Source organism: Aethina tumida, chromosome 3 (genome assembly GCF_024364675.1).
Source record: "Aethina tumida isolate Nest 87 chromosome 3, icAetTumi1.1, whole genome shotgun sequence".
Lineage (NCBI taxonomy): Eukaryota > Metazoa > Arthropoda > Insecta > Coleoptera > Nitidulidae > Aethina > Aethina tumida.
Window position 1 is genome coordinate 25,572,497 of NC_065437.1, and position 12,120 is coordinate 25,584,616.

The window sequence follows — 12,120 nt, forward strand, 5'->3', positions numbered from 1 at the left end:
AAATATTTTGTTAATTTTAATTTTTTTTCTGAAAAACATCTAAAAATTTGTAACAATTATAAATATAATAATAATACTTTTAAATAAATATAAAAAGTTACGTGTACGTTTATTTTTCCTCTTTTTAAGAAAATATCAATAATAATCAATAATTATTGGTGTGGTGCGTTAATTTCTTGGAACTATGTATTTTAATAACTTAATAATTTTGACTGATTTTTAAATTTAAAATTAAATTGGCCTCCTACAGCAATTTTATTACCATTGACATATTCGCAAAGGAGATAAAATCATTATTGAAATCTTGTTTAATACGATACGCAAATGAGCAATAAAAATCAAAAAGCACAAACAAGTTTAAAAGGTTTTATATTGCCAATATAATTTATTAGTCTTTTTGTAACTTCGAGTGCAATTGATTAGAAAGTTAAGTCACTTTTATTTCTATACAAAGTCCAATATTTATTTTAATTATAGTGAAACCTAAATTTTGGAACTCTCTAAAATATTTTATTGAAATCTTTCAATACAATTTCCAGATTTATTCAGTTCCGGGGGCATCAAAGTTCCCCTTTATACATGTCTTCCGATCTTAACGCGGGCATCAATTTTTAAACATACCGATAGTAAAAGGCCGAAATTTAAATTCCGGAATGTAGTCCTGGAACTTCCTCCACATAATTCCGTCAACAAGCCAGATTCGAATCGAACGGCGAAAAGGGGTAGAAACGCGAATGCGATAAAATCTCCTACGGTAACATAACAAGAGATTCCTGATGGTAAGAGGGACACGCTTTCAACGTCCTATTTAAATTTCATCCACCATCGAACACTTATGGAATATATTCGACTGTAAAAATTCATTTATCTGATCCATTAGATAGTGGTTGACACTAGACGTCCTACAATAATGATTACGAAAGCTTTCCGATAATAATTTTTAGGTTCCATTAGATATTCAAACAATTACGAACCATTTAATTAACTTAAGACGTACATGGAAAAATTTAAGGGGTCGAAACCAGTTATTATTTCTTTGTTTTCGATTTACCGTTCGTGCTTCTGAAAATTTCCTCCAAGGAAAATGGATCACGTTATGTTTTTCGTTCAATTTAAGCCCGAGTGTGAAAGAGCTTCCACCTTTGAAGGACGATGTGGCGGTTTGCTCGTCGCGGGCGAGTGTCTTTGATCTCAGGATTACTGGTTCACAAGCCGTTGTCACTGAAGTGTCACAGTGTGTTATTACAGTAATTTGGTTTTATTATCACTTCGTATTTTAGGACGGAACTAACAGTTTTGTGTAGCTCGATATTTCTGAGCTATGTTCACATCAAATTTATAAAATCAAACGATCAAGATAAATGCATTTGGCCAGAATCCAAAATAAATTGCTACTTTTTAGTGTCGAAATAATATTTTTTATTCACATATATTTGTATCTCATTATAATGATAACATGAAAGCATCAATATTTTAATATTTAACTGGTTGAATCTTCTATTCTACCATAATGTTTATTATAAATTTTCTGCAATGAGCATTTTAATTTATTTTTATAAAGAGTGTTCCTCAACTGAAGGGTCAAAAGTGTGGAATAATTTTAAGAAATTGAGATAAGCATATTGCCTTATTTTAGAACTAAATGATTATTTATTAAAAATTAAAAAATGTAATAGTAGAATTGTAATAAAATAAATAAATATCAATAAGGAAATAAACCAAAAGCAACTTAAAATTTATTTTACAAAATAAATTTTGTTTCCACATGTAAAATGAATAATACACAATTTAAATTTAACTTTATCACCCACTATTTTGCATCTGTCAAAATTAGAGGTTATTAAAATACATAGTTTCAAGAAGTTAACGGACCATATTATTATTAATATTTTTTTTTTTAAAGGGGAAAAGTAAACGTACACACTCCTTGTATATTTATTTAAAAATATTTTTATCATATTTATAATTGTTACAAATTTTTGGATGTTTTCCTCAAAAAATTTAAAATTAACAAAATGTTTATAAAAATGTTTATTAAATTAAAAACATCTTCTAAAAACGTTAATTCATTAGAACAGTGTATGTTCATTTAATCTGAATAAAATGTAATAATTATACACAATTTTTTTTAAATACCGAGTAAATCCGCCTCTGCTTTCTATTACACCTTGTATCTTACGTGGCATACTACTTATCAGGTCATCCAGATGATTTTGAACCAAAGAGTCCTATAATTCTGGAAGAAGTTGTCTTAATTCTCTGGCAGTATGAGCACGGGGCTGGTGACGATCTTCCAAGCATATCCCAGTCGTGTTCTGCAATATAGATAAGGCGATAAGGGTGGTAAGGGTAGTCGCTCAATTTTGGCATTTTCTAAATGGTATGTATACAAATAAATCCAATGAAATGAAAAATTTATTCCATACTTTAGACCACTGTATATAATATTAAATTTCGTTTCTTTATTTACATAAACGTCTTTGGTACACCTTTAATCTACTACAAAATAATGACCAAAATTTAATTTCTTTAGCTTTCAGGTCTTAAATTTTGCTGATAGACGAATTCCTCAAATTTGATTAACTAATAACTTATCGAACAAGTATTTCATAGATAATACCCAATTTGCATTCTTGAAAAGTATATTACAAACGTTTTAGAAATAGACAACTCGAACTTTCAGAAATTCCAATTAACTTAATTTTACGATAGATAAGCAAATTAGAAATACGGAGATGCGACGTATTTACAACGAGCCTGAAAGCCAAGGGCAAATAATTAAATTTAAGAATTACCAGTGAGTAAAGTAGTAGTAAATTTAACTTTATCACCCACTATTTTGCATCGCATAGTTTTAGTACAGCTTTACAATTTTCTGGTTTCAAATTTAAGTTAATAATGAATATTCCTTAATAACAAACATACAGTTTTAAATCAAAGGTGTTTATTTCTCCATTTTAAGGACAAACATTGTTCAAATTTAATTAATCCCTCACAAGTACTTTTTATACAAGTGTCTTTTGTTGTATTGTCACATGAAAAACCTCCAATAAGCTTAATTTACCTGAAACACTTTTTAAAACAATAAAGCACCATCGATTTTGAAAACATGTAGCAGCTGTTGTAATTGTGACTGTGCTTATAATAGAATACACACTTTTAAAACAAGTATTTGGCTCTTCTTTCATAATATTGTCGCCTATAATTAACTGGTTACATTTATATTGTCAGCTACGCTCACTTTTATTTTTTGACATTATTTATTTATTATCAATTTAAATACATTTTCTTGAATTTAGTAAATAAATCAGTAAAGTGTTTTCGACAGAAAGATAACCTTTGGAAGAATTTCAAAATAAAAAATAGGTTTCTGTTTAACAACATGTAATCACATAATTCGTTTTTCTTACCTTAATTATGTTACGCTGTGATTAAATTCCAAAAGTTAATACTCGTTGATATAATGTCCACAAAGTGGCAATCTAATGTGAAATTATCTTGCTTTGTCACTTTCTCTTAATTTACGACTGGTACCAAAATTGAATTATGTGTAATAACTTTGGCATGTTGTTACAGATCCAATTAGAAAGAACAATTACATTTGGTAGACAGAATATTAAACTTCAACAATGGTCCTTATACTCCGAAATTACAATTGTCAAATTAATGTTTGCGGAGAAATTTAAGAAGAATTACATTTTTTAATATTATTATAATTATATTAAATATAACGACGTTTTTGTACAAGAATTAACAATTAAAGTTTCCAGAGAAATGAAAATAAATTTACTTTGATAATTTTTTTCTCAATTCACCGATAAAGTTCAACTAATGAAGCATTCAACAAAGGTAAAGTAAACTTCAAAAGGGAAAATACCATTAAGTTATTTATTTAGTCAGGGTTTTCATAATTTTTAATAATGTTAACAATAAGCTAATTTTTTTAATGCCTAATTAAAAATAGTAATTTTAATTAAATGTAAAAAATTCAACTTTTAATCTTGAAGAAAAGGTAAAATATTTTTCTTTTATAAGTAAAAGTAATAACACTATTTTACTTGGTCGAATAATAACATATTTTCTACTGAAAGTTCAAAGTTTGTTATGATGGGGGAATTGAAATTGTAATAATAGAACTAAGTGACAATGTTTAATTAATTAATATGAATTTTAAATTAGCTAGCTAAATTGCGTGAGATACGTTAATGATATATTGTACAAAGCTGGAACGTAGGAGTAGCAATTAAATTTAATACAATTAAAAACGGTACGAATATAAATTACAGATCTTCGTAAAGTGGTTGTGTTTACTTAAGTATAATAAAATAAAATATTAAAAAAGGATTTATATATTTTAAAGTTGACTTTATGCAACCATTTTTGTGTGCTTTAAGATTTACAAATATTTGCTTTCCATTTTCTTCTTATAAAACAAACGTGTTTGTCTAATTTCACAATGCATTTTATCAGAACGCTTATATTATAAAAAAGAAATTTATTGAATAATTGATTGATATTACTTCGTTTTATTACCCATGATTTATTTATTCACATACGAGTGCTATCTATTTTGGTTTATTTACAATTATATAAATTTTGACATATATTTGAATAATATTCATCCCTTAAAATCAGATTAAGCTTATAAAGGTCTATTTGTTTAGGATTTCGTATTTTTACAGATCCTTTCCTTGTTGATCCTGAAGGGAATTCGAAACCGTAAGCAGATTAAATATTCGATTGAAAATCACCATAGATTATTTTTATCATCAGATTCAATTCTTAAACATTTCAATTTGTTTATAACAGTTTTGGAGTGGTGTAAACAGATTAAGAATAAAATCAATTATCCAACCCCGTATCATCATCTGGACAAACCCCAACATTGAATTATATCAAAAATAAATTTACATAGCCTTTGTCGAATTGAATTTGGACCCTCAAATTCCATCCCGACCGGAATAAATCAGTTTTTTTTACTAAATTCTATCGAAAATTCCAACCATCCAACATGCAGTAAATTTCAGGTCACGAATGACCAATCATTTTGCCTTTGTTCGTTTAATATGGATTAGGCTTAATTAAATAGTTATCTGCAATCATAGAATTTTTGCATTAAAAGTTGTGAACTTGAATTTAATTTCATATAGCATTAAACTTTCGATTTGTTGGCAGTTGTCTAGACGAAATTCCCCGGCATGCTGCAGGGTTGTAATTCCGCGAACGAGCTTATGTCGTGTAATTTTAACATTCAATTGCATTTAGTATTTGTATTTTTGGGAGTGAAAAGTGCCTCCGGAAACACTAGTTTCTCCAAAAGAACGAAGACATTCTTAGACGATATCTATTTTGTACTTAAGTAATTTACATTTTTGATATTTAACATTTAATTAATTTACAATACCAATGTATTTAATTTTTATCTAATATATATAATTTAACATTTTCTATTAAAGTACAATATAACATCAATCAATATTATTTCTATTGCTCACAAATTACTCAAAGACGAACTGTTTTACTCAACAACTAAATATAAATATTTATATATATTTTATTAATTTTAAATTGAAAGTATTTTTTTTTCAGTTTTTAAATTAATTATTTAATTTTCTTTTAATTTTAAGTTATAATTGAATTAAATATTTTAATTTTTTAATTTAAATTCAATGTTTTTAATTTTTTATTTTTAAATTAAATACAAATATATATTTTAATTTTAAATTAAAAGCATTTTTTATCTTAAATTTTCAAATATTTTAGTGTTTTTTATATATAATATTAATATAATATAATAATATTAATATATTTTTTTAAATTTAAATTAAATATATATATATATATATATATATATATATATATATATATATATATATTTAATTTTAAAGTGTTTTAAGTTTTTATTTAAATTAAATATTTCATTATATTATATTATTACATATTTAATTTAAATAAAAAAATGTTCATTTTAAAATTAAAAAAATATTCAATTTAAAAATAAGAATAAGTCCATTCTTCAAAAAATATATATATGTACAAAAAGGGAGTGGTAGAAAATCAAATTAGAATCAATCAATTTCGTTACTCCGATCGTCAAAATATCGCTCTATTTGTTGGACTGACATCATGTGATTGCGAATTATTATTGCTCCATTCGCTTCTCCGTGTAGAATTTATGTCCGAGGGTATATCTAATAAAAGAAAATTTGTTGTTCCGTTTTCGTTTGTTTGTTCGATAACTGCGGGATGGTTTGTTTCATATGCAGTCTGCAAAGTGAAATATTTATCTGCCCGAGTTATTTCAATAAGGGTAATTGATCTTGGTCCAGTTTCAACAATTTTATGGTCGATTTGTGTAAAACTTTTACGATCAAAGACACGATTGAAAAGTTTGGTTTGTGCACTAAAGCAGTTCACTGCAGAAAATAGAAAACTTAAATCGTTCAATTTATTTGAACTTTTCAATTATATTATTTTCTATTTCTATAAAAAAATATACGTATATTAATTCTGAGTAAGTACGTCAAGGTTTAATGCTGATAAAAAAAATTGTCGGTTTTTAAACGAATTTTTATCGTGTAATCGCACAAGCCATGTGAAATCTTGAAGTTCACATGATTTATGCGCGGCCCTCGGACAATTCAATGAACAATTTGCATGCGCTTCATTCCATCTTCAAGGTGTTTATTGCTCTCCAAGATGTACTCTGACCCTCTTTAAATTACAGCTTAATTGAGTCAGGATGTGGACCAATTTGAATATAAATTAGATTAATTTATACGTGTCCTACGACAAATTCAATAATCTTCCGGATCATTGATTTGAATAAATGTTTGATGTATGCACCAATGCAAAAACGTGAATATTTGAAAAGTTATAAAACGAGTAATGTCATCAAGAATAAATACGTTTGTTCAAACAGTTTGTATTGTAGTTAACATTGTTTGGTGTATGTGCAATTTACTATGGTATTCCAGTTTTAAATTACACATGCACAAGTTTAATTCGTTTAATGTGCAGTGTGAACTAAATCACTTTAGTTAGTTGCACCACTTACTCAGTGTGGAGGATTTAATTAAAAGTTTTTATTGTAATATTTTATTCTCAATACGGTATTTAATTTCGTTTCAGCGTTTCATATATTTGGTACTAAATTCTACGTATTAATAAACATTTTTATTAGCTAATATTTTTACTTTTATACTTGTATTTTAGTATTAAAATAAAATCACTAATTAACGTTAATAAAAGAGTTAAAATAAAATATTAAGTACTTTTATAACAGTAGTAGTAATAAAATATAATAAGGTAAAAGCATTCAACTTTATAAATCTTATTAAAGGTCAGGATTCTTAAAATAAAAATAGAATACATTAAGAAAATTGGTTATGTGTGGATATATTCTTTTAACTCAGTTTTTGAAAGCCTTTGGAAATTGAACTATATAATTTAAACTTTTTCCAATATGATAATAATTATATTTTCCTTTCTATGAAAGGTTAAAACTATAAAGAAATCAAATTAACTAAATTATTTTACCTTTTATGATTTTTTAAATGTGTATTAAATGTCATTTTTTCTAATAATTTGAATATTTTTTTACACACATTGACAATTTATCGCTGGTTTCTTATATTAAATCACAACCAGAACAACAGGTAAAAGTTTAATTCGAAACTCTTTTCAGAATTCAACAGAATGAAACAATAAAAATCAACAAATTTAGCAATAAACTGAAATATTAATTTTTTTTTTTATTATAATAGTTTACAATTGAATAAACTACCCATTAAAATGTAAACTTTGGGATATTTGAATGAATGTGACTAAAGTTCGTTAAAAATTGTATGAAATTTGAGCTTGAACTGTAATTTTATTCTAAAAGAATTGTATTATTGTTGGTCGCGTAATTTAATCGCTTCTCTAACGAAATATTATTATCGGGATTATCGATATTTTTATATTTATTTGTAATTATTGCAATGGTAGTATTTTATTCTTTAAAAAATTTCTTACTTTTTCATTTTTAATGGTAATAATTATAGTAACTTTTTATTTTATTTTATTTCACTGCTCTATGTGAATTAAAATTAATTATTTATTTGTGGTCTTGTATATTATAATTATGTAATCATTGTTCGTAATGGAATTGTAAGAAAAGTTAGAATTCCGCGTTACCAAAACTGAGAGAAATAAGAATAAATTACGGCTAAATAAGTCAATAGTGACGAAAATATTTGTCTGACTTCGAAAAACGAAAGAAAATCAGTAACTTGATAATTCGAATGTTAATAACAATCCAATCTTAACGCCAACTGAAATTAAAGCCAACCTGAAGGAAATGGGACTTGCTGAAATTAGTTCAAGTACTGTGAGAAAATAGTTATTAGATCTGGGTTGGTTTGACTTCAAAATCTACAAGAAAAACCGAGGTTTCTTCTAAAAATATAGTTCAATTTTGACTTACTTAGGATGATATTCACTGAACCACAGAACAGTGGGGACAATTAGATTTATCTGACTACTCTTAATTTAATTCACAAAAGAGATGATAGTTTTACTTATGTTATACTTACAGGAAGTGACATGAGATGACCAGCCCAAAGTCCCGATCTAAACTCCAGTAGAAAATGTATGGGACATGATAAATCTTAAAATGAGGACAGCTCACTCAGGCAAATTTCAAAACTCAGATGAATTGTCTGAAGCATTAATATTATTTGGAATTCTGTTTGTAAGCAAGAGATTGATAACCTTGTTTCTTCCACGAAAATATTAAATACTAATATTGATGTTTTATGGTATTTCATAATAATTTTTATTTTAAATGAAATATATATATATATAAATAAGTATAAATATTGTTTTTATTTTATAGAAACATAATATGCTACTTTTTACAATACTGTATAAAAGAACAATAGTAATATATTATTTTTTATATTCATTTTTAGTATCTCCACAATATTATTTAGCAAAAAAGCAACGAAATTTTAGGAACTTTTAACAATTTTCTCAGTGTGCTTTTAGAATTTGCATATATTTGCATGTGGGTAATTAAGATATTCCAATCCCAAAAAGAAACATAGTTGGTAATCATATTCTTAGCATGCATTTGTTTTTACTTAAAAAATATATATCCAGTATACCAAAAAAAAAAACGAATAAGAAATCAAACCACGCCACATTTAATACATTTAATTACGTTACATGATATTCATTTTATCTACCGAAGCTCGTAAAGAAGGCCTTTCAGGAAAATCCGAAAGAGTGAGTTTTAGGACACTATAAAAATTTTACAGCTTGTGCTAATCTAAACTGAAATGATTTTGCGAATGGCTGTAAAATTCGTTCAAGGATATTTATCGCAAAACCTCAAAGAAAATGAACATATGAGTTTGAAAATTTAACATTGTAAAACTTCGATATAAGCGCAGTGTATTATATACGTCTACATTTTTGATGAAGGCACAGGAAAATTATTCACATATAATTTCTGCATCAGGTTTAGCGTTTCGACCTAGTTCGTCTCCTCTTAATCCCAGGAAATGACGTATTTTCCATAGAATTGATGTTATTTAGCAAATCAAAGATTGTTTGATCTCGATTGTTGGGGCAAGCATTCAGACCCATTGCATTATACACTCCTAACTTTGACATGGGATTATACAATAATTTAATATGAACTTACCTATTTCACCCATCCCACTAATAAATTGATCCCAAAACTACTAAAATTAATATTAGGTGATTCCAGTTAATATGTTAATATAATTAATATATCTTCAGTTATGCTGATCCAATAACAGCACAATAGACATCAATACTAGAAAAAAACAAATATTATATTATTGTTGATTTATTAGTTAATTTTATTGATATTACTTTAAGTCCATGTGTGTGTACTCCAAAAGTTTGGAGGAACGTAAATCCATATCAAGGAAAACGGGTCGTTTCATCTGTGATTTCTTTGAAATATTATTACGAACACGGTGTTATATTGAAATTCCTCAACAACATCGTAACGCGATAATTAATATATCTTCAGTTATGCTGATCCAATAACAGCACAATAGACATCAATACTAGAAAAAAACAAATATTATATTATTGTTGATTTATTAGTTAATTTTATTGATATTACTTTAAGTCCATGTGTGTGTACTCCAAAAGTTTGGAGGAACGTAAATCCATATCAAGGAAAACGGGTCGTTTCATCTGTGATTTCTTTGAAATATTATTACGAACACGGTGTTATATTGAAATTCCTCAACAACATCGTAACGCGATATAAGAGATTGGCTGGATTAAAATTTAAGGTAATACTAAGAAGTATACGGTTTAGAAAATTGTGTGAGTGAATTTTGTAAATGATTTAATTCTCAGAGAAAATACTCTATATTCCATTCTACTCTGTTAAACTTGCATATCTGATTAAAAAATTTCGGAAAGTAGGACAAAAATATATTAATTCTGTTAGCTGCAAATCAAAAATTTTTTGGATTTACACTATACACTAAAGTAAACTGACTTAATATAATGCTTTCAAAACGATGAGAGAAAAATCAATATCGCTTGATTGTAGAGCGTGTTTTACAACAATTTTCAAGATTTGATAATGTAGAAGGAAAAAATAAAACTGCAAGACCATGAAAAACCAATAGGTTTCAGGATAAACGAATTTTTTCCAAAATGATGAGTTCCAGCAGAATAAAAGGTCTACTTGAAACACAACTTTCAATTAATGTTTCTCTGAGAACCGTAAGAGATTACTACAAGGGGGTCATCATGCGAGAAGGCCATCCAAAAAAACACCTCTATCAGAGAAGAACAGGTGAGTCAGAGTTGGGTTTGTCAGATATCGTTTACACTGGACTTTAAATGACCTGGAATGATAAAATCAAGTTTAATCTGGTTACTAGTGATAGGATTTTAAATGTATGACGACCTATTCATGAGAAGTAAACCCAAAGTTTACCATACTTCCTGTTAAACACGAAATTGTTCCTCTTCTTAGAATCATGGATCGTTTTAAATATAAAAAAAATGAGGATCAATATGGTACCATATTCAGATAAAATATGCTACTAAAACAACAAGATAATTACCCGAAGCACACTGGCCACCTCAATTTCCAGATCTAAACTTCATTGAAAACTTATGGAAGATAGTGAAGAACAAAAAAGACACAAAGAGTATAGTAATCAGGAAGATTTATTCATGAATCCAAATATTATTGACCAATTGTTGATTTCCATGAATAAAAGGTGTTTGGAAGTTATTCTAATAATGTTAATTTTACAATATATTTGTGTAGAATTAATTAAAATACTAATTACAAATTATTTGTAGTAATAAAACTTTAAATAGCATAAGTTGCTCCAGTTTTTGCCAGCTCAAAACAAATAACCATCAGTAAAATTAAATTCTTTATTTTTTTTTATTGTTTAACTATGTAATTGTAAGGGAAGTTAATTTTTAATATATATTTTTTGAATATAACAACCAGAACAAAATTATTTGAATTTTAAAGAAGTTGCTCTACTTTCTGTCAAATTCTTCGTACCAGAAATTGTGTTTGAAGTGATTCAACATTTCAAATAAGGCATTCTAATAGATAAAATAAAAAACAACGAAAATGTGGTATTTTCTCTTCTTCCACTATAAAAATAAAAAAGAAAAAAAATATTTAAAATGCTATAAATGAGGGTAATTTAAAAATTGGACTTTGGGTCAGCTTATTATGCAACTTGGAACAAGAAGAGCAGATTTCCTCTTAAGTTAGATTTATTAAGGAGTAATTCACTTTACTTCATAGTTAAAAATAATACCTACTAAACTCTTTTAACTTTGATTAAATGCACATTTAAGTAAATTAGAGGTTTACATTAAATAAGCTTTAAATTATTACTACTTCTGAACTTTCAATTCAATATTAAATGTGATTATCTATTCAGAAAATAAGGATCAAAGAATTTAATGAATGATTAGGGAACCTACAGTAATACTGAAATTCAAAGTTAATATAACTCAGTGACTTAATTTTGTTTTATAAAACAACTACTTATCCATGAACTTTGTTTATATTCCTGATTTATTTAGATATGTAGGATAGATCAA

The 12,120-nt window shown here is 26.7% G+C and overlaps 1 protein-coding gene across 2 annotated transcripts in view; it reads left to right on the forward strand.

Annotated features, from left to right (window-relative positions):
* LOC109594399 (FMRFamide receptor-like) overlaps positions 1–12,120 on the forward strand; it is a 111,308-nt gene that overhangs the window by 24,389 nt on the left and 74,799 nt on the right. The window contains exon 3 of one of the 2 annotated variants that reach the window (XM_049964925.1): positions 4,683–4,719. The exons of the other annotated variant lie outside the window; for it this stretch is intronic. The gene's annotated coding sequence lies outside the window, so the exon portion shown is untranslated. The remainder of the gene's footprint in view (positions 1–4,682; positions 4,720–12,120) is intronic. 2 annotated transcript variants of the gene reach the window in all.